At 39.9% G+C, this 23,672-nt stretch overlaps 1 protein-coding gene across 1 annotated transcript in view; it reads right to left on the reverse strand.

Annotated features, from left to right (window-relative positions):
- Positions 1-23,672, reverse strand: part of COL25A1 (collagen type XXV alpha 1 chain) — a gene marked incomplete at its 5' end in the record, with an annotated part of 325,700 nt that overhangs the window by 264,077 nt on the left and 37,951 nt on the right. The window lies entirely within an intron of this gene.

Raw genomic sequence — 23,672 nt, forward strand, 5'->3', positions numbered from 1 at the left:
CTAAATGAAAGGAAAATTAAATCTGGAAACCTAGATCGTAACCAAAAAAATTTCAATCTAGAAAACAAGTGAGAAAAAATAGGACTGAATTTTAACTTCTCTTCCAAGTGAATCGCAATTATGAAGAGACCTTTAGGTCTGCAAGAAAATAGGTTTTAAAAACTGCAAACTTACCCAATTACATGTCAATCTAATGAAAAGCACAGTCCAGCGAAAGAGATTCCTGTGAGATTGTGCAGGGTTTGAAGGAAATGTAGGCTCTAACACAGTGTTCCAAGAAGGTTACACCACAGAGAGAAGATACAAAATCACTGGCTTTTTTTCTCCTGCCCCAAACCAAAACCTCTCCTTTCAAAAAGGATGTACTTCAGTCCTTCACTTATCTGTCATTTTAAAGCAAACCAGTCTAGTGTCCCATCCAGATCTGCTTGACGAAAACTTCCAGTAAAGACGGAAGAAACTTCTATAAGGTCTAAGAGGGATTTGAAAAGCAAGAACTATAAAACTGTCATCTAAAGATGAAATTAAGATGGCCACCAAGCTGACATTGTACTTTGGGCAGTTGTCTGCTTACTGCAAAAGGATCTGGTCAAACATTTGCAAGGGGCACTGCATAAGCACACTTTTCCAGCAAGCATATCTTTTCAATCCACAAATCGGAGTGCCTAGAGTAAAGAAGGATTTGCTCACATAACCACATTATTACATTAGCACTACCACAGAAGGGTTAAAAAAATGCAGATGAAAGATGACTTGGATATTTTTCTACTGTTCTGCAGATATTCTTGTCCTAGGAACTCAATTCTTTTTTTGTCAGTTCTTAAAAATGTGTTCTAAAGGTTTTAAACCTACACTTATATACAGAAAGTGTTTAAAAGCAAATGCAGAATTTATGCAGGCTGGAATTAACAGACATCCCCTTTGTTCTGAAAGAGGGGGAATTGCTAAAGGTCAGAGTGTTTTCAGTATACACTACAAAAGCAATCTGTCACAAGAGAGCTGCAATACAAAATCTCTGTACAGAAGTTGATGGCTACAAGGGTACAATCTAAACTCCACTGTCACTGTGCTACAGTAGAAGGCACACTAAGGAGAAACTTCCACTGCCACAGAAAAATTTGTACCCACGTTGCCCCAGCCAAGCAACACATTTTGTGTTGCTTTTATCAGTAGCGAGAGTGCTGAGATAATCAGAGAAACTTTTCTAAAAATAAAGTCAAAGCCTGGGGAGGAGAAGGGAAGATTAAAGAATCTTGACCTCTCATGTCACCAGCCTAATCCTTGCTATCATACAATGAACGATATGGAGATGGCAAAAGTGACCCTATAACTGGTGAGATGCAGGCAAAGCCAATAAGAAAGAACGTGAAGGCTTTACAAAGTCTCGCACAATGACAGACGCTTTTCAAGGCGCAGACCTCCAAAAATCTTTAGTTAGATCCATGTCAGCAGGTACAACTATTTCAAGTCCTATATTCTCTTTCTACTCTCCTCTTACAGTGGACAGAAGTAAGAACTACTGAACAAGCTAAACACTGCTTTTGAGAGTTTACAGAGTAATGGCAATATTACTGTAAGAGCAGCTGTCAGCGGTATAGTGTCTTCTCTCTCACAGAACGCAGCCCAGTTTGTGCTACCACCTTTATGAAAGCTGCTTGGCAATACACAAAAAACACCAAACAGCAGCGTAAAAGAGAAAATAAAGGTTGATCATCTTGGGAAACACAGCTATTTCATCAACACCAGCTTATTGCATTAGTTACTGTATGCCTCAGGGTTGAATATGCAATTCAGGCTGGAGGAGATCCTATACCATTGACTGTAACCAGAAGAACGGATGAAACAAACAGAAGAAACAGTTTACCTTATTGATTGTACTTAAAACAGGCAGAAAAGGGACTAAGTGCCCCCAAACTAAAATCGTGTTGGATTTTTTCATAAATACATATATAGGGAGGCAGCAAGATTTAGAATATCATCAAAACATAAAAGGAGGTAATACAGTTAAGACATTAATGCTTTTTTAAAGTCAAAGGCAAAAAGAGAGTCAAAAGAAGCATAATTTTTTTTTCTTTTTTTCCCCCCTCTCCTTTTTTAGGGGAAAGCACTTTTAATAGAGCACCAACTACAGAAGGAAAACACCAATGACTAAAACAGATAAATATAATTATCTGGGTAAGTGAGAATCAAGCAAAGGAATCAGGAACCTTGTTTAAGACCAAATCCCAAGAAATACACAGTGAGGAAACTGAAGTACATGTCAATTTTCTTTTGGTGGTACAAGATTTGTACAGATTTAAGCAAAAGTCTGTTGAATTTCTCTGGATTTTTCCGAAGGTCGTATTTTTCAGTTACTACATTTCCTGAAAAGGTGATCTGAAAAACCATGGTCCAGAACATTAGAGCTTTAGGAAGTAGTGCAGTTGAGCCAGCGTGTTTAGGGAGCTCTAAAGGCAGCTTAACTGCAAACCCTCCTTCCTGTGAAGTTACATTAGACCCAGACGCTGTTCCTAAGGGGAATGTCAGATAAATGGGGCTGGCTCCTTTACAGACCACCAACACGAAGATTTAGGTGTACCATGGGTGGAATACTGTGGCACCAACCACAGTAGCCTGGACAGCATACAAGATATTATCAAGGAGTAACAACGACTACAGTTCAGCTCTACCCAAATCCATCTGGAACAATTTAATGGAAACCATTGAATTATTACAAGATTAACATTTATGGAAGAGGAAGCAGATTATGTCCCACTTATCGGGTCCTTTTCTGATCTAACTCCAGTGTTAGGGTGATTTTACTCCAAATATTTCAGTGAAGTAAAATTCGCAGCATGGAAACAATGCAGTGAGAGGAATTCAGGGAGATCAAGCAGTATTTGCCAAAACAGAAGTTAGCTAAGGCCAGAGGCAAAATTGCAACCTCCTCAATTCTTGAGGAAAAACAGGTTTTAGGGCAAGACCTAAAGTGAAGAGTGCCACCTACTGAAGTGCCAATATACCCTACTGAAAACTAGTTTTTTCCTGGAAACCTCCCAGCTGCATAATGACCAAGCTAACTTTGCAGTATCATGAAATATCAGATTAAGGAGATCTGGCTGCAGGCCACCTAAAAGCAGACACTGTACAAAGGCCAGACCCGAAGAAAGCATTTGACACTGGGAACAGATGGAAACCTAAGAGGTCTTTGTTTGTTTGCTTTGTTTATCAGAGATTATCCTAGACACAGAAGGACTGGAATTCATCCGCTTGGATTTATCATAGAAATCAAGCTGTGCTTGATCACAGAGACCTGAATTTTCACAGTATAAATATGGGACTCAAAAGAACTTCTCTGGCTCAGTATGCCTTTTTGACAAACAAATACAATTTCTCAAGGCTTCAAGGAACCTTGTCATGAGCTGATCTAACTACTTAGTCCAGCTAGCCTATTTTTCCTATTTCTACTGAAGGAACATGCAAAAATTCATACTTTCAACAGATAGATTCCTGGTTTCCTGCTTCATTTCATTTGTAGACAGTTTACACCTCTTTGTTCCGGTGCCAACATTATCCCTGAGCTTAAATATCTTTTTCTTCCCTGATGATCAACCCTGTTAAATTCATTTATAGGCAGGAAGCATTTTTCTTCATCTTCTCTTTGCAAGGCCAAGGAAGCCGGCTTCTTTAGACTCTCATAAGATGAGCTTACTTCCCTACGGTGATTTGTATGCCCCTGCTCCGGCACGAACTCACCTTTTTGAACATGGTGATGCAGTACTCCAGATAAGGCTTTAGCAATACCCTGCCCAGTGGCATTAGTATTCTCTTCTGATATTTGTTATTATTTCTTGGGGGGGTGGGGGGGAGTGTTGTTTCTTTGGTTCTTTAAATTGCAGATATGCCACATTGAAGGTTCCATCTTTCACCAACTGAATAAAACTCAAGTCTTTCTCCTTTTCCAGGGATTCTACCTGCTGGCCCCGCATCTTACAGTGGAAATCATGGTGATTGTTACTCCCTGAACACATGACTTTTCACTTTGAACTAGACTGTTTTATCTCTATTTTATTATTCTATGACCTCAAGGTCATTCAGTATTTCTATACGTGGTTTTCTGATTCTCTTTGGATTGATGATAATTTCTTTTTTTCCTCCTTATAGGTAGAATTCTGCATTTCTGTACTAAGTTTATTCATGAAAATATCAAATAAAATTGTCTTGAGGACAGAATTGTAGAATCCTGTTTATGCTACAGATCCTCATAAAATTTTGTTTTCTCCCTGGGCATTTAGTTACATACACTTCCAGAAGTAACCCCATCTTCTACAGCTAAATTAATATCTCAGGTCCTTACCAAATGCTTAGAAGTCCGCTTTAGACCAATTATACCTTCAGTCTTCAACAAGACAATTACATTACAGAGCAATTTTCCATATAATCTCTCACAGTACTTTATTAATCACTTTATTAGTACTGGTAAATACTGCATTAGTTGATAAACCCATATTCTGTCCTGTGCCATTATGTGCATCCGTAAATTTCATAATCCTTTCTCTCAGAATTTAGTCTCATATGGGCTTTTCATGTAAAATAAATTTGGCAAGGGTCTGCAGAAGCAAAAGTTGATAAACACAAGGTTAGGCAAAAATGCTGAAGCCACGGCACATGTACCACCAGGGAAACTGTATATCATCTCCTCAATCTGTCAAGTGGAAGAAGAAATTAGCTGTATATTAAAGAAATACTTCAATTACTAATTTACAGTCCTATATGGATAATAATTTACAACATAATTACAAAGAAAACATATAAATGGATTATTGATAATGTAAACAAAAAATGGAATGGTAAAAGAGGAACTTTTAATTCAGTCCATAAATTATTCTGCATTTTATCCTTAATCTGATATCTGACACCAAAGCAACTCTGGCTAACATCCTGTTTACCCTCACACTGGGTTAAGTGAAAGACTTCATTACTTTTAGGTGAAGTGCCAAGTGTTTCAGTATGCCCCGTGCTGGTTTCGGAAGCTGCCAAACATTGAAATTAGAAATGAGCATGCCAGCTGCCCCTGTACCTCATTCTGTGTACACATGATACTGCCAAGGCAAAGCAGCCCACATCAGATAATCAATTAGCTGGAGGAGGGAGACTTAGAAATCTTGGCACAGCCCTAAAGTATGGTTATAGAGATGTAAATAATATCAGTGCCTGCATGAATAGCAAAAGGGACATTCAAGGTCTTACTATTAAACAGTCACCACTCCCATTCTTGCACATGCTCATGTTTGAGCTCTACTATGGCATCTGTAAAAAGCTTCTAAGGCTCTAACAACCAAAAGTGCAGTGTCTCCCCCTCAGTCTTGCAACTGGACTGTCTATCCTTCCGTTTCTTCCCATTTTGACATAAAATTACCATATGCCTCCTTTCAAAGACTGAGATGTTACTAATTAATAAATCTGAAAAATTCATTTCTGAATTCTGATTCAACCTCCCTTCACAGGGAAAGAAAACATGAAAGAGAGATGAGCTCAAATAAGAAATGAGAAATGAGCTCAAATTTATGTCCTTCCTGTAAGAAAAAAGGCAGCTTTTTACAGTGAGGGTATCTCCACAATTACAAGCCAAACTTTAACCTCCAGGGTGTTCTAATTGGAGTTGTAGCACCATTATTCTTGTGTCCTTTTCGATGGTTAGTTGCCATTATTATTATTGTTTCTGGCTGCTGAATAGTTCAGAAAACGTCAGGAAAAGTTCCAAAGGGGAACGCACTTGGAAAAGCAGCATGCTGGCATAACTTAGGTAAAGGCATACACAGAACCATTTATTCAGGAATTCACCTAAGTTCAGTTCTGTATGTACAGGCTGTACAGTAGTCTCATGTTTCTGCTTGTCATGCTTAGGATGTACTGGGGTTTTCTAGCTAATGAAGGCCTTACAAAGCACATCATGGAGTAAATTCCTATATTTAGTATGTTCTCCTCAGGAGGAGGCCTGCAGGTTTGATGTTACTATTTTCCATATGAGGCTGACACCAAAAAACAGGGACCTGATCATCAAACGTTACCTGCATTTCCCTAATCTCAGAGCTGGCCTTGGAATCACACGGCTCTCAGCACTATTAAGGGAAGTGATCAAGGGCCATTCAACCAACCAGAATTCTACCTACCCTTCTCATTTCACAGCTGCTATCGTTTGAAAAAGTTAATGAAGGGAAGAGCAGACATTTCCATATAGCTTCCCCTGCAACACTCTGCAGCGACATAGCGAATAGGCAAAAGCTAGGCTTCAGAAAGCTCAAAATTCTCACTATCTGGGTCTATCCTAAATTTGGAATTGCCCATGCTGTGCTGCCTAAGTAAAGAGAATACTACTTACAACTATTTAACACTACATCCATGATCATTTTCCTTCAACACATCAACACATTCACTGGGTGGGAACTCTCAATGCATATGCTGATGTCCACACACCATCACATCCACTGGTGAGTCTAAGCTGTACTTGCCAGAATTTCCATTTTAAGAATGAGATATACACATCCCAATGACCGAGCTCCCTAATACCTGGTATGCTGCTTCTACAATAGCACTTTATCTGAGCTAGTAATGGCTGTGGGCGTGAGCTAAGCTTGAGAAGACAGTTTCTATGTCCATCTACACCTTGTACTTTTTACCTTCACCCACAGATGAAGGGAGACTTGACTGTCTGTAATGATGACCAGATAAGAAACAGACCAAGTTTAGCAATTTGGGCATGGCCAGCAAGTCAACAGAAAAGCAGCAATGTACAGCATATATAATCACAGCAAGAAGTCATGTTTTTAAAGAACGAGGAAATTCTCTTGCTGTACAGGACAATAAGGAATCTCAATCCTGATTGATGCATTTAAATGCAAAACCATAAATTCTCTGCACTGACCAAAAAGCAGGAACTGGTCCTTGAAATTTATTATTATATTACTCATTAGGAGTATAAAAAGACTGAACTTATTAACTTTATTATTGCTATTACTAAAGCAGTCCTAAACAAGTCACCTAAGTTGATTAAATACCTTGATATATCTTTCTGATTCTCCCTAGATTCTCTTCCCTCCCCTGATGAGTGTGATCAGTATAGCTAGCCGGAAAACATACATGGTGGGACTAAGAGTAAAATACTGCTGAAATGCTTTAATCACACTTCAGGCTTTGATAAGCTCCACAGTTGTGTTAGCGACTTGAGCTTTCCCTTCAGATTTGCTACAGCAATACCAAAATGATAGGTCACCTACTTTTTTCCCCACAGCATCTAGATTTACTATGAGAGATCACTGAAAATGCCATTTTCCAGTTTCCCATACGCAAAGCCCTTTATTATAAAAGCTGTATTTCCCTAAATGCACCGTCTCTTCAACACCAAGCACAATTTCACACCAGTATTAAAATACTCGTTTCTAGAGAAGCAAGACAATTCTGAAGACAGGCCCCCGCTGAATGTTTTTTCCTGTTTCCTTAAGACTCCATACTTTCTGACAGGGGTTCTATTATACCAGGAAATCTTCCATGTTAATTATCATCATGGCTATTAATTACTTTAGTAAGGAGAAAAAATTTATAGGGCTTTAAAAATGCACTAAAGATACAAAATCTGACCCATGTCATAAAGAGACTGTAACAAAATGGACTGTTAAACAATAGCTATCAACATTCATTCAGTTCTAAATACGTTAATACCATTACAACATTTAGGGCAGATAGCTGAACTCTTTTCCAGATAGCTCTATGCAGTTCAACTCAGCGCTGCTCTAAGACTTGCCTTTGCAGCCCCTAGCCATGGAGTTAATCGTTACCATCACGCTGACACAGTATTAGCCTAAGTAACAAATCACATTCCACTTAGAACGATGATGGGAGTTAAATGACAGGCTACATCATGATAAATCATGATAAAGCCAATGTAAAAGCTGATCAAAGTTTTGTCTAACAATAGCACTACAGTTAAGAGGATTCTTGCCACATATAAATTGAGGTGATCTGTGGCCACATGAGTACTCTTCAGGACTGTTCTCAAGCTGTGGGTTTCCTCCAGGCTGACACACCAATTCTGCGCAGCAGACCTCCTTCAGTGGCTGTTTGAAAACCAGCCATCGCAAGTGCAAACACCGGCAAGTGCAAAGTGGCAAGTGCAAAACCAGCCTGGGAAACAGAGAAACAGAGAAAGCAGCTAGACAAACTGGTGGGGCTTCTATACCTTAACACGGATGCTGCTTGCTTTTTTTTTTTTTTTTTTTTTTTTTAAATATTCAGGCTACTGGGAAAGAAACCCTCCTGCATTTTTTTCCTTCCTGCAGCCTTTTCAGAACATTTTCTCTTCAAAGGGTGCAATCCAGCCTACAAAAAATAGCAGGAAGCACACTAACAGAAAATGACCTCACCACCATTTGAGGGAATAGGGTATTTCTGCAAAAATGGCAACCGTTGTCCTCTCTGCCTTCTAAGAAAAGAGCTGGTAAAAGCCTCCTAAGCCATTCTGGTATCTGAGAGGAGGCTGTGCTAGAAGGGAACATCTGAGACCTCTCTCTATACGCTGGCTGTCAACATAAACACTAAGAATGTCAGAGATCAAGCACTCAGTCATGTTTTAAACATTAGTCACAGTTTTTCATCCCGTACATCATATCATCATAAACAAGAACCAAACGTGTCCAATGCATTGCTTGCTGCGGTAAACAAGCTCAGCAACATCAGGTCTTCAGCTTCCACTCTTTTCTCACCTCTTTCCACACTGATGTTTCGTGTGGCAGGCAAAAAGGTTCCTTGACAGACCTCACAGAAAATGAAAGTCCTTCTTGCCTATTGGAGTTTTAAAGTATTTCAGCATCTAGGAATGCAAACAGATGTCCCAAAAATCACAAACAGCAACGAAGTGCCTAAGCATTATTTTTTAATCCCACGAAATTTCTATGCGTACCTTTAAGTACCCAAATGCCTTTGAGAATTTGGCCTCTGGAGCACCCAAGTCAATTGAAATCTTTGTGTCTACAGAAGAAAAAATATGCATCAAACACATTATAAAGCACAGTGTTATCTGGGAGATATTATAGGATGATGTCAGCTATGTGAACTGTAGTTTCTTTATTTGGCTCATTACATTTTGTCTTAACCATTAACTGATTTGCTCTTCAGTAGACCCTTGTTTGAACCTTAAGGCTCCTTGAGATTGAACAGACCTCCAGATCACTCTAGGTACTTGTATTAGCAGTTTAACTCACACTGAAGAGACATTCAGAAATGACCATACAGAAGACATCTATTAAAAACAAAAGCAGTTCAGTAGAGACAAACAGATTGTCTACAAAGGCCATTCACGAAGCATGCATTGGCTTTTTTGGCTGCGGAATGCAGCGGGAAAAAAAGTTGACCACAGAATTTTAATTATGTTAAACAAGACTTGGCTAACTCTGCCAGTGCATCAAATTTGAGCTTAATAGCCCTCATCAGGTACAGAAAGTGCTGAGTGTGGCAAAAGGGGCTGTATTGTATGCACTTACACTGAAATACATTGCTCAATTGAATGAAACCTTTTCCTGAGGAAAGAAGACAAGACAGGCCTAAAGTTCTCTCTAATTTATTTCTAAATCCATATAATAAAGCTGAAAGTATTTACCAAGCAGTTCTTCCAAAAGCATGGCTTACATTTCAGAAAATGAGGTCTAAATCAACATTTAATTTGAGCAGATGGAACCAATTTTCCCTTTTGTGGGGCAAGCACACAGCATTCTTTAACCTTGAGTTGTTTCAATGCTTTATTGGCCTGATTGCGTCAGGTTTCAGTATGTCCAGTTATAACAAGACATCATTGTGATCTGCAAAACAGTGAAGTCCAGCAAGCTACACGTAATGAAATAATGGTACCTTCAAGGTAAAAATTGCACACCTACAATTCAGTTGCCTGTGGCCTGAGCTTCCCCAACTAATACAGCAAGTTGCTATACATTTCCAAATTTTTTTTTTTTCAGCTGTAGGTCAGCTGAAATGCCAAACCATTTATACAGTCCATCACTGCTAGACAAGATGTGCATGTACCCATCGATACACAATGTTAATACACTCTCTCCTTCAGGTGTCCTAGCATACCTGGATTAAATTAAGTGATCTGTTCCAAAGTCCAGGCACCATTCTAAAGACAAAAAAACCCCTAAACTTTAAATTCACTGTTACAGCCTACTTAAGGGCAGACCTGTGCTTCAGAGAACTGCACATAGGTCAGCTGTAATAGGAGATCTGCCTATCGACTAAAATGTGACAGAGAAGCAGAGGTTTGTCATATAACTGTCCTTCAAGACTCATTTAGTCTACACTATGCTGTTATGAAAGGAATCACCAGTACAAGCTCAAATCATACATCGACTTGGCAGCTGGTGTTGAGAGTGAAGCAGGTTCCCAGAACCCCCCTATGCTTAACAGCACCTGGTCACCTATTCAAGCAAATAAACTCTTTTCGAAATCTCCCCCGTTACCTTCTGAACATGGGACACTAAGAAGCCTTAGTTTGTTATCAAACCCAAGGTGAACACTTCTGAAAATATGATCCAAAAATGTACTGAAAAAAATAGTCGAGTTACACATCTTTCCAAGAGTTCCATTAGTTGGAATTATTTCTCCTTGCAACAATGACAACAAAAAAGTTTATAGCTATTACAAGAGCAAATAGCAATGAATGGCTTGCTGGGATTAGTAATTCCATTGATTCTTTTGTGCACAGTTAACCGAAATTAATTCTTTTACTTCACACTCATATTTATGTGAATGGCACTCATCCTTTGACCTCCTGCCTAACCCCACACTGGAAATGCATTTATGCAGCACAATTCACACTTTGTTAGGTCTTATTCCAGAAAGCAAATCCTTATTCAGGCTGTAATCGGGGCATCAGTGGGAGTTCTGTCCCAGGACTACGTTTCTATGGCTGTTATGATGGCTTATTGTCTATTCTAAGAACTTTTTTAAGAAATTTGACCAAACTGGCTGACAAACCACCCAGTAATTTCAATAAATTCCGATACTGAAACCTGGAAGAAAGTGTTATGATTATCCATCTCATTGGACCTCTTGAATTTCACCAACTGATGCTTTCAACAGCCCCATAATTTCTACTGGAGATAGAGCGTATATCTTAGAAAGTAATTTGATCTTGATTGAAGCGCTTCAAGCACTAGAAAACCCACTGAGTCAAAAGATAAGTCCCAGTGTTTAATTACTATTATTTTCTTTTAAATCTTTCATTCAACAGGAGAAAACCCAATGATTTAGAAACATTTAGAAATGAAAACAAGCAAAAATTCTCAACATATGGTGTCACTTCTATGGCAGAAAAGAATAAGACAAAGTGACAGAACAGCTCAAATTGGGTTTTCCTTCTTAAAACAAGAACACCTAACCAAGATTTTTAAATCCATCAAGCTTTAGAAGAGGGCGGGAAGAAAGCTAAATAGTTGTGCTCAATAACATGCCGATGGTAGCAACCAGCAGAAACATTTATGTACCATGTAGTTTTCAAATTTAACTCCTAACAGATATCTAAACTAAAAATTAGTAACCTGAGACTCGTGCAGCTCCTTAACAGTGCATGTTGCCATACAGGAATAAGACAAACTTTTGTTGGCTTACTGCTTTCTGCCTTTTGATGATTGATAATCCTTATTTCATTAAAAAAAAAAATCCTATCTCAGTTTCCATTGTGTTTTAAGACATCAAAGACCAAGATTTTTCAAAATATTTTGGGGATACTCAAGGACAGATTTGCCTTCAATTTATGAAAAAATACTACTAATGTTTGTTTAAATTAACTGGGGAGTAACTAACTCATAGTGTCATTTGCAAAAACCTAGAAGTAGAGGAGAACTTGCGGGGGGAGGGAGTGTTGGGGGTTTTTTAGGTGTGTGTCCCCCAAGTATAGAAAAAGAAATACTACTGCAATGTAAGAGCAGTATCGCTGAAGAAAAATATTAGATAAAATTTTTCTTTGCCTGTTAGGGAATCTAATAGGTATTTCTATAAATGAACACCTAATTTTTATTCTCTAGCTCTGTGGTTCTGTACATTGTAAATGGCATTATTTAAAAAAAAAAAACAACAAACTTCTTTTTGTACAGCCGTGTAAGACATTGCTTCTGAAAGCAGAATTCAAATATTTAGTTTACTCACAGGGAGAGAACAAACACTGAATATTATAGTAGGTTCTCTAAGCCTCTAGTCTAGAGAGCTAAACCAGCACTTTGTATTGCTCAAAGCAGAACTGCCACCCAGTGCTGAAGTTTTAATCTTCTAATTGTTGCAGCTCGCTAAGTACCAAAACCATTTATACTCAGAAAATAGAAGTCCAATACATTGAATTTAGTTTATGGAGATCAATTCATATGCTCAGAGTTGGAACCGTTAGAAGGGTTTAGACAAACTTTCTGCTTAACACAGGTTCACACAATTTCCACAATTAAGTCCAAATGTGAAGCTCACAAATCCAACACTTCCCTAATTCGGCACAGATTCATGGGTGAGACTCTTGTCGGGACACTTATCTCCAGATATACAAAATTATTCAAATACACCACTCTTATTCAGGTGATTGACTACATTTAAAGTCTCAGATAGATCCCTAGATATTTTCTCTGCACAGGAAAGAAATGGACTCCTGTCCTATTCTTCAGTGACAACCAGCTTTATAAATGAAAAATCAGAGTCATAAATAGGAGTTATGCTTTTTTTGTTTGTTTGTTTCAGCAGACTGTATCGCTAATGCGTTGTTTCTGACCAAACCAGCCCCTAACAGAGAAAGACACCTACACAGCTAAAACTAGGGCATCATTTTTAACCTCTGTATTTATAGTGTAAATCTTATGTAATTTGTGTCAATACATAGGGAGGGTAGGAGCCGAAAGTTTGCTCTTTAGGAACTCCATCCACAACCTGTGTTAGCATTTCTTACCCATTTCTGTAATGTTCTTTAAACACTGAGTTAAAAAGCACCACATGAAGTGTAAATGAATCAACTTCCTCATAGAATGCAGCTTTTCAAATTTGACTGTGAAGATTTTTTCAGTGGTATAGATGCCTTTTCCAAAATTCTGGAGCAAATTTAAATGTGCCACACAATTGTGAAGTTCCTTAACTAGTTTCAATCTATTACAAGAATTTGTTTATCAGACCAAAGGTGGATGTTTGGGACAGTCATTACAGGGCAGTAGCACATAATGATATTTTCTCAGTCCCAGCAATACTGCAGCCCAGGCACTTTGTGAAGCAAGGGTTTATGCCTAACAGACTTGAACATTTCTTTTATAAATTCATAAAGATCTTTTCTGAAGCCATGTACACCATCAGCATCCATCTTCTGTGGCAAGGACTTCCATAAACTAACCGTACGTTGCACAAAAGTCATTTAACTCTGCTTACTGTAAGCAAGGCAGTTTTGCGTGATGAGCACTTGACCTTGCCTTAAAGAGACAAGCAAATTGTCACTATCTACTCACCTTCTCTGGATTAACTGAGATTTTACACACAGCAATAGATGCACCTCTTTCAGTGCCAAGAGTCTTAGCCATTCCTTACACAGAAGAAGCCCCACAGCTTCAGTCAGCCTTTCACCCCTTTCTTAGGAATTTTCTAGTTCTACCACATCATTTTTGAGATGGGACCAGCACTATGTATGCACCAAGGAATTATGCCATAATGCTGTGAGGTTCTTTTCTCTGTTCTCTTCCACACAATTCCTCAATGTTATGACATTAATGTGGAAGTTGATAAATACAGGGGTTTTTTTAGCATGGAAAGTAATGGCCTATTAATGAAAGTTCATTTATAGTCTCTATGGACACAGAACCAGTGGGCAAAACAGTCCCCATATGAAGGAAAAAAAAAAAAAAAAAAAAAAAAAAAAAAAGAAAGATCCCAGACAAACTGCAAACTGGGCCTGAAGATTTGGTATCTTTTCTTGAGCATCCTGGAATGCAACCACACTTTCTTTTCGTGCTAAGATGTAGTATGGACATTTTCTTCTTTCTTTGAAGAAAAGTGTTGCATGTTACTAGCCAGAATCAGAAAGAGCTACTAACAGAAGCCACCCTGAACTTCACCGAACAAGTACAGCAGAGGCTACATTAACAAAATGTTTACCTTGCTAACAGCTGCTCTTACTGAGCTTTAAAAGAATCCAATAATTAGACTGATTCCTTATCAACACATCCTTCCCAAAGGAAAAAACACATTTACTCCCTTCAAACAATGCATTTGTCTTTATTATTGGTAGTACTATGTACCCATCAGGCACTTTTCAAATAACGTAGCTGATATTTAGATCTGCCAAGAGCAATGTCTTAGAGAGTAAAATGATTCAATTCCACAAAGAAGGTTGGGACATGGTTTGTTGATTTTTTTTTTTTTCCTGAACTTGGATCTTAACTGATGTCATCAATATTAAGCTATGAAGATCTACTATCCTGGCAGTTTGGGATCCTCTTTCTTCAACCATTACACCAGCATGCATCGCTGTAAGGCCAGTAACCAGATCTCATTGATATGTAAGCCCAGTAAAATTTAAAGCAGCTCCTTTTTCTACATATTAAATACTCCAGTGTCAATCTCAGCTTTATTACTCTATAGGAGTATTTCCACATAGTAACTGGAAATTGGACTGAAGGACTGTGTTTTTCTGCAACTACGGCTGTTATTTCCACAGATCAGTAAAATGAACCTGACCCAACCTCTGCCTGGCATCAGTGCATTATTACGCTACGATGTCATGGCACTTGACACAACGTTGCATTAACATTAGGGAGTGTTGTTTCACCACAAAAACTTATTTTCACACATCCCACATCAAAACAACATTCTCACATTGTAATTCACTTTAAAAAGGCTTGTTTGAGGTAATACTACAAAGATTAGACATGATATTCACAATTAAATCAACAAAAGATTAATGTAAAATATTCAGTTATTTTCAGTGTACCATAAAATTAATCAGATGTCTTTTCGTGCCTTTCAATATTATCAGCATCCAGAACAACCCACTAAAGACACTGCTAGCTAGTTTTCTCATCACCACCTGAGCCTTTGTAGTGTCTCTGCCCTGTCTCTCATGAAAAAATAAGTTTTCTATTATTTCTATATCAGCTTCTCATTATCTAAGTCTTGTTCCTCAAACATCAAAAGGACCTCTGTAGTATAAGTGCCCAAAGTACAATTTTCAGTTCTAAAAACCTACGCCATCACATTTTTAAGTACCTCAGGTTAGAATTCTACAGCAGATCACATTGCCAGTATCTTGAGCTAGTTTTTGTTACAGGCAAACCTGATTTTTAAAACCCAAATTATTAAAAAATAAATTATCTTTAATGCTAGTTGACAGCTGGCTAAACATGAGCCAGCAGTGTGCCCAGGTGGCCAAGAAGGCCAACAGCATCCTGGCTTGTACAAGAAATATTGTGGCCAGCAGGAGTAGGGATGTGATCGTCCCCCTGTACTTGGCACTGGTGAGGCCGCACCTTCAATACAGTGTTCAGTTTTGGGCCCCTCACTACAGGAAGGACATTGAGGTGCTGGAGCGTGTCTAGGGAACGGCTGAGGGAACTGGGGTTGTTTAGCCTGGAGAAGAGAAGGCTGAAGGAAAACCTTATCGCCCTCTACAACTGCCTGAAAGGAGGCTGTAGTCAGGTGGGTGTCGGTCTCTTCTCCCTGGTAAGAGGCAATAGGATGAGAGGAAATGGACTCAAGTTGCACCAGGGGAGGTTTCAATTGGATATTAGGAAAAATTTCTTTACTGAAAGAGTGGTCAAGCATTGGAACAGGCTTCCCAGGGAAGTGGTGGAGTCCCCATCCCTGGTGGTGTTCAAAAAATGTTTAGACATGGCACCTCAGGACATGGTTTGGTAGGCATGAATGGTGTTAGGTTGACAGTTGGACTTGATGATCTTAGATGTCTTTTCCAACCTTAATGATTCTATTATTCTAATTTTAACTGGGAGAAAAATAAAATTTTAGTAAGTCTGATGCTTGTATTATAACACGTATAGATACCATATTATGTATTGTGAACCAAGGTGGCAGGCATCCAATTAAAGAGACCATCAAGAAATGCTAGGTTGGCAAACAAAGTCAGAGCTTGGGGAATCGCATCCCTCATGAAAACACCATATGGGAGATCCTCTTAATGCTCACATTTAGAATGGTTTTAGATGCAAGAGTTAATAGCCACAAAATATGAAATACTATAACATATTATATTTGATAGGGTATTTAATTATCCTGCTGGCTAATGACTACTGAAAGGCAAGCCTTAAGACTTCTGCCCCTTACTGAAGAATGAAGCACTTCAATTCAGCCACTTGTACTCTACTGCTGGTTAGACTTAAAATAACCTTGATGTCTTGGTCTCAGCATGCATTTGTTTTTAAAAACCATCAAGAGAAAAAGTATTAACCAGAGAGAGCCAAGGAAGCAGCTGGCACCACCACTATGTGAAAAGAATGTTCCCCAAAAGTTCAAGCATCTACATTACTATCCATCATGGTTCCCTCTTCTAATATTTCAAAGCCATAAAAAAAGTGCTAATTGCAGTCTTAAGTGAGAAAGAGGAAGCAATAGACTGCTGGAATGAAAGAGGATGTGGGGCCATCCAAATGTAGACAGCCATGCCTTCTGCTTCCTGGACACTGCCAATGTCACGGATTTGCTGATGGTTAACAGAGGCCCAGAGAGAGCAAGCGAATGAACCTGAAGACTCACAGATCTTCACAGGCTTTTCTAGAACCTCCAGACACAGAGCTGAACACTAGTTCAGCCCCGCGGCCTCCTCAGACACAGTTCCCTACCCTCGGCTCTCCTGGGTGATCTCCAGAATACGTGTTCAGATTTAAAAGCTCGGTACAAAGATAAAAGAGGGGGAAATAGTTTACACAACAGGGAGATATTCAAATCATTGGTTTTAGGCTTCTAGCTTCAGGTAACTGATTAAGATGATCTGTTGAAGCAGGGATCAGTCGTTTTGGTCTCTCCAAATGAGCGCTTTTTCCTCTGTCAACACAGCCCTACTGCTTTTCGGCTCTTTCCAAATCTGCAAGAGCCTTTGGGAAGCGGTTTCCCAGAGCTTAACATACTGCTTACCCCCCAGGAGAGCAGGAAGGTATCCAACACATGCTGTGCCCAGAACTGTGTGAAGTCTGAACAGAACACACGCATGCATCAGGTATGTATAATAGACTGCTCAGCATCAACGCAGAAAGCAAGTTTGGGTTTGTTGGGTTTTTTTATACTCATGGATAAGTTTATGACTTTCCACAAAACAGGAAAAGAGGAGTTACTAATGGAAACTCTTCAGTACACATTATCTGTCAGCCTAGGTAATAAATGTCTCTCAAGTAGAATCTTACATTCTTCACAACTCTGGACGCTCACTCCACTCCGCAGTAGTTATATGACAACTAATGACTCAACAGTAACTCTGCTCTCACGACATCGCTATGGCACACATAGATATGCCTGACCTATTTTGAAACTGGCCAGACTGATAATAAAATAAATCACAGCCATCAGTAGCAAAATCTTCCCAAGGTCCACAGAAATCACCTAGTGTTGTTCCCCATTTTACTGTTATTTTCCAGATAGCCACGCAACTGCAATCATTATTTCAGAGTACATTGTAGATCCGTCCTTCACTACACCACTGTGATAGAGCAGGATTGAGCCTATGTACTACATAAGCACAAACTAAAACATTGGGCTCATTCAGGAGACATAGAATCTCATACGTGATATACCAGAACCTGAATTAGCCTTGTGTTTAGTGACCTGTCAGAAAGCATGGCATATTCCTGCTATGAAACCAACCTGGTCTTTTGGCTATTCTGTCAAAGCACAATATTGCTTCACCCCTTCTTTTTGTGCCCTGTCAACCTTCCTGACTTACCTGAACACTAGGATTTTGTAGCAGGGCCTCCCTCCAGATCTTCCTGCTACAAAATGGTGTGTGTATGTGTGTCTACGTGGAGAAAGAGTATACTGCTTTGCATAGCTGCAGAACAGGCACGCACATCAGGCTGGACTTACAGAGGTACTCTGCAACTTTTTAAGATGCAACTCAGTGCAGTAATTGCACCAAAGACAGATTACGCCTCCAGGACATTGTTGTGTCTCTGGAGCTGCCTCTGTGTGCTGCTCCCTCAACCCAGGCACACAGCAGAAAACACATTCTAGTCCACAACCAGATTTTAAAGTCTAAATAAAAAGTCAAGGTATTCCTTTTGACACAAATTAGTAAAACTACCAACCTGGTATTTCTCAGTCACCTAGGAACTATTATTCTACTCTGTATGTAAGTTCTTGAACAGTTTACGTTTCAAAAGAGATGTTGAATAATAGGTTAAAAATTGCCTGTAACTGCATGGTATTAGTCTTTTCAAAGAATCCGAACTTTTGGCATGGCACCCGCTTTTCATCTTGTCAGAGTGCTACTTGATGCCTATATATAACTAGCTACATTTTTTGTTGTTGACAAAAAACGGCTTAGTGCAGTGCTTGAATAAATTACATAAGAGACATCTAAAATGGATTTTCTTTCAAAAAGAGGTCTGTAGTCCCCTGACTGGTGAAAAACTGAGGCTGGCAGGGCACTTCCAACTGAGATTTAAAACTCCCAGTACAGCTGTAACTTGAGAGAGGCTTTTAAAAACATCTGGGAACAGTCATCCCTGCCCACTGGACCTGTACATTTCCTAAGTTCAGAAAGTTAGAGGATACTAATAAGCTGTATACATCCTATGAGACCACCAAATGAACCAGTTTACATCAAAACTTTACTATGGAAAGCCTCTGGATGTTAGTCCTAAATATCACAGTTTCTTGACAATGGGAAGATTGTTCAAAAGAAGTTACTGCTCATGAGAAATACTTTACTGTCAAGTGGAAATTCCCCTTGCTGATACCCGCAAATCAAAATTCATTATAAGAACTAAAAGTGATGCACTGGAGGAATTGGTGCCCTTATGTGCTTATGAGGCTGTGGAAACACATTCAGCAGGTGTAAATCAGCACTTTGACTTCAATGACATTGCTCCAATTTGTGCTACGTGATAATCTGACTCACAACATTTAATACCCTTCCTGTTTAATATCCTCAGCCCCAGGAAAGAATTAAAAACACTTAGTTTGTTTCTGTCGTTCCAATTCAACTATTGGACAGCAACGTCAGACAGCAACAAAGAAAATGAATGCTAAGAGCATTGCATGCCGTTATAGTTACGCATTTTCACGGGACAGAAAAGTAACTTGAGGTTGTTTCGGATCCTTATAAACTGAGGTCCAGATAAATGAAACTGTGCAAAGTGCTACCATATGACCTACCCTTGTCATTCTGGAAAACACATCTGCCTTAACAAACTTGCATCAGCATGATCCAAACCAGTCATGAAAAGAGAACAACTTCCACTGTGTTCTGTTTTACTTGCGACTCTTATCACAGTCCTGGGAGTATGATAACAATACCTCTGGTTCTTGAATTGGTAACCAGATAGTTGCACATAAAAAATATTTTAAATGTGATACATTTCTTAGAGAGAATAAGAACTCTGGTTTGCTGGAGGTGACTGTTCAGATGAACATCGCTACAGCATAAAAACTGGAGCAACACGTTGTCATAAATCATTTCTGAATTAAGGACGAACAGTAGGTCAAATTGGTTCTGACAGCACATTATGAAAACAAGCTGCTGAAAAATTTTCTTTGTGTTCTTTACTTCAAGGTTTCAGGTAATCCCTTGATTACTAAAGCCCATTATCTTAGAAACAAAAATGCTTCTTCTTAATTGTGTAACAGTGAGAAAAGTGTTTCCTTAGGCCTGTAGGAACAGCCTGAAGAGGCAGCACTTTGCCTCCTCTGCCTGTGCTTGAGGGGAGAAAGGTTGGCTGTCCTCCACTACCTACTGGCAGGCTACCAAGAAGGCGGCAACGTACCAAGGGGCAAATACTGCTGTGGGAGTACCTGTCCGCCTTGCTCTCCTCCCAGCAACCCCAGGAACCGAAAACCCCCTCTCTGGCCACAGGACCTACTGCCTCCCTGCCTCAGAGCCTCCCTTTCTACCTGATGCCCTCCGGTTCCTGTGGAAGGAGAACGTGGCTATGGCTCTCGCCCCTTCTCCTCCCACCCCTTTTCCCCCCCAGCATCCGGCAGTGTGGGGGGTGCTCTCTGCAAGCCCACCAGGGTGGAAGCAGGCCAGTGCCCACAGGCAGACCAGGGAACTGGTGGCTCTGTGGCTGGAAAGGGACAAAGGAGGTCTGTACCCCAGTGAATGCGAGAGGAGAGGGGGACACACTGCACAAGGCCCCCCTGCGCATACCCAGAACTCCATAAAGCCTGGCACATAACTCCAGGTCCTGCTCCCATACTCTTCCCCGCTCAAAAATCCCTCTGCCTTTTCCAGGCCATCTCACCAGCCAGCCACTGCACCTCACCCACAGCCCAGTCTGTGATACCATCACCCTTACCCCTGAGAAGCCTTGAATTTGTTCTGATACATATGAGCTTATCTATCTAAATACATCAGCAAGAGCACAGAAAAAAAAGTTGGCTTATTCATTTAAGCGAAGAAATGCATGTATATTTTATAAAGCATTCTGGAACATACTGTGATTCAGACTTCAGATATTTACTACTATCATTATCATCACTATTACTGCTGCCACAATGGCTATACATACTGAATAAATTCAATCTTAGTTAAAAATCAGGAAAAATCCTTCCCTCCCTTCTCTGAAAGCAGACTCAAGCCAGTTGCTCCCCCCCATCTCTCCTGACCTTTTTCTTATGCTGCAACAACCACAATATAAGGCAAGTGACCTTTCTACCAACCCCAGGAGTACCACCTCACTGTAACAGCTAGCCCCCACCAGGATATAACTGTTCCTGGCACAGGAAAGAAAAGGGCAGAGTGGCAGGAAAAGGGCTTGCCAGGCAACCTTTGTGCAGGGCGGCTTTTTAGTTGTGCTTCTGGCCAATGCTAGCCTTGCCAATTAGTGCAAATTAAAACAGGTCTGCTAAAAAGATGATAAAACTTTCCTAGCAAAAAATACAGAGTTTATCTGACTGGACAGATGAGCAGAAGTATTTAGCTGCATGGATCAAAAATATTTTGAAACAGAGTTTCTTACTAAACATGTGCTTATATCAATATCTGATATGCAGAGCTACATCTGGCTGGCAAGCAATCACCAGCAGAGCTCTCCAGGGAGCAATTCTAGGGCCTGTTCTGTTCAATATTTTTATCAATGATCTGGACACAGGAGTTGAATGCACTATTAGCAAGTTAGAATCATAGAATCATAGAATGTTTTGGGTTGGAAGGGACCCCTAGAGGTCATCTAGTCCAACCATCATCCAACTGATGATACCAAGCTGCGAGGTGCTGCTGACTTTCTTGAGGGATGAGAGGCCTTGCAGAGAGATCTAGATAGACTGGAGCATTAGGCAATCATTAATGGCATGAAATTTAACAAGACCAAATACTGGATTATGCACCTGGGACTGAACAATACCAGGGAAAAGTATAAATTGGGAGAGGAGTGGCTGGAGAGCAGTGTGCCCTGGCAGCCCAGAGGGCAAACCACACCCTGGGGTGCATCGAGCACAGCATCACCAGCCGGTCAAAAGCAGCAATTATCCTGCTGTATTCAGCGTTGGTGCAGCTTCACCTCGAGCGCTGTGTGCAGTTCTGGGCCCCGCAATTTAAGGAGGATGCTGAGGTCCTTCAATGTGTCCAGAGGAGGGCAACACAGCTGGTGGGAGGGCTGGAAGGCATCTGCTGTGAGGCGCAGCGGAGGACTTTGGGCTTGTGTAGTTAGGAGAAAAGGAGGCTGAGGGGCGACCTCATTGCTCCCTGCAGCTCCCTGAGGAGGGGAAGGGGAGAAGGAGGTGCTGAGCTCTTCTCCCTGGTGTCCAGTGATAGGACGTGTGGGAATGGTTCGGAGCTGGACCAGGGGAGGTTCCAGGCTCGACATTAGGAAGTATTTCTTTACCAAGAGGGTGGTCAGACACTGGCACAGGCTTCCTAGAGAGGTGGTCGATGCCACACGCCTGTCAGCGTTTAAGGGGCATTTGGACAATGCCCTTAATAACATGCTTTAACTTTTGGTCAGCCCTGAAGAGGTCAGGCAGTTGGACTAGATGATCACTGTAGGTCCCTTCCAAATGAAATAGACTATCCAATATCAAAATATTTTATGGGCACATCGCTATATTTAGCCTTGTTATTCATTATGTGTGAATTGAATTCCATTTTCCCATTTCATATCAGGAATGAAGACAAGTACACAAGCACAGACATATGTAATATATCAATATTTTTCCAAAGTATTTTCAGTTCATGCCAAATTGCAAAGTGTAGTAGTAATCTTGAATTATTAGTAATACTGAATGCTTTCACCATAATTAAGCATTAAAAACAGTTCAAGAAGATTGAAACAAAATAATTCAACTGTATCTCCATGAAATAAATATGTGATTACACCTAAGTTGTATGGAACATGCGTTTTGTGGTAGACTTCTGTGCTACAACTGCACTTTTTTCTTAAACGTGTACATTTTCCATTCAATGGAAATTCAGTTTTCTGACCAGATAAGAGATATCAGATCAAAATACAATCAGTATAACAGACAAGAAAAACTGCAGTAACACTGAACTATCATATCAAATAGGACTGCAAAACAAAAGGACCTTTCAGCCATCATTCTCCATGTATGTCTCAGTTTCTGTACACCTTAGCTACAGCAGAGGAACCGATTTATTCAATTTAATCAGGCTACCTTCTGGAGCACGCATCATGCAAGAATTTGCATGGCTGGGCCAAATGGAATGCACTGCAACAGAATTTACAAATGTTGTACAGTTCAATGAAATAAAGGGAGGAGGGGAAAAAAAAAAATCACCTTGAGTTACATCCAGTGGAAGACAGAAAACAAAACGTGAGAAAGATTTTCTAAATTATTTGTGAGGAAAAAGTAGTCCCTGCATCTTGATTTTTTTTTTTTCCATTCACCTCTTTTGGAGAAGTTCAGCCAAACTTTATTAAACTTGTCAGCATTGCATTCCTTTATGTATGGATAGACTGCTCCTGAAAGAGGTCAACATAAAAAGCACAAGCAGGCTTTCAACATCAAGAATGCATGCCTTCTCTTTTGACTCCTCCCCTGAAAAAGAACTTTCTGAAAAACTCATGTCCCTATAAAAGATTACACTGCTGGTAAAAGAACCTGGAGCTTTATCTTTCCACACTCAACTAGTCTCACTTCTGTCTTGCACTTATTTAGGCAGGTTCTGGAATGTAGGACCTTTGTTCCTACATACGTATAAATATATATGCTATAGAGGTCAACGACAGCATAGTTCTTTAAAAACTTTGGATGCCAAATATTAGGCATCTAAGCATACATCAAAAGATCCTTTTTTCCCTTTGAAGTCAATAGGAACACTTTGAAATCAACTGCTTACCTAAGTGCCCAAGTACGGAGTGGCGTGCCTCATGTTATGTACTCAAGGCGAAAAGTTTATCTACATCCTTGCTGTGGTAATGGAACCTGCACACACCACTACTGGCAGAAGTGCTCCGTGACAAGGCGTAAACAGTACAGAATTTTCCACCTAAAAATACAGCCAGGGACTGCCA

This window comes from Egretta garzetta, unplaced genomic scaffold (assembly GCF_000687185.1).
Source record: "Egretta garzetta isolate BGI_Z169 unplaced genomic scaffold, ASM68718v1 scaffold41, whole genome shotgun sequence".
In the NCBI taxonomy this organism is placed as follows: domain Eukaryota; kingdom Metazoa; phylum Chordata; class Aves; order Pelecaniformes; family Ardeidae; genus Egretta; species Egretta garzetta.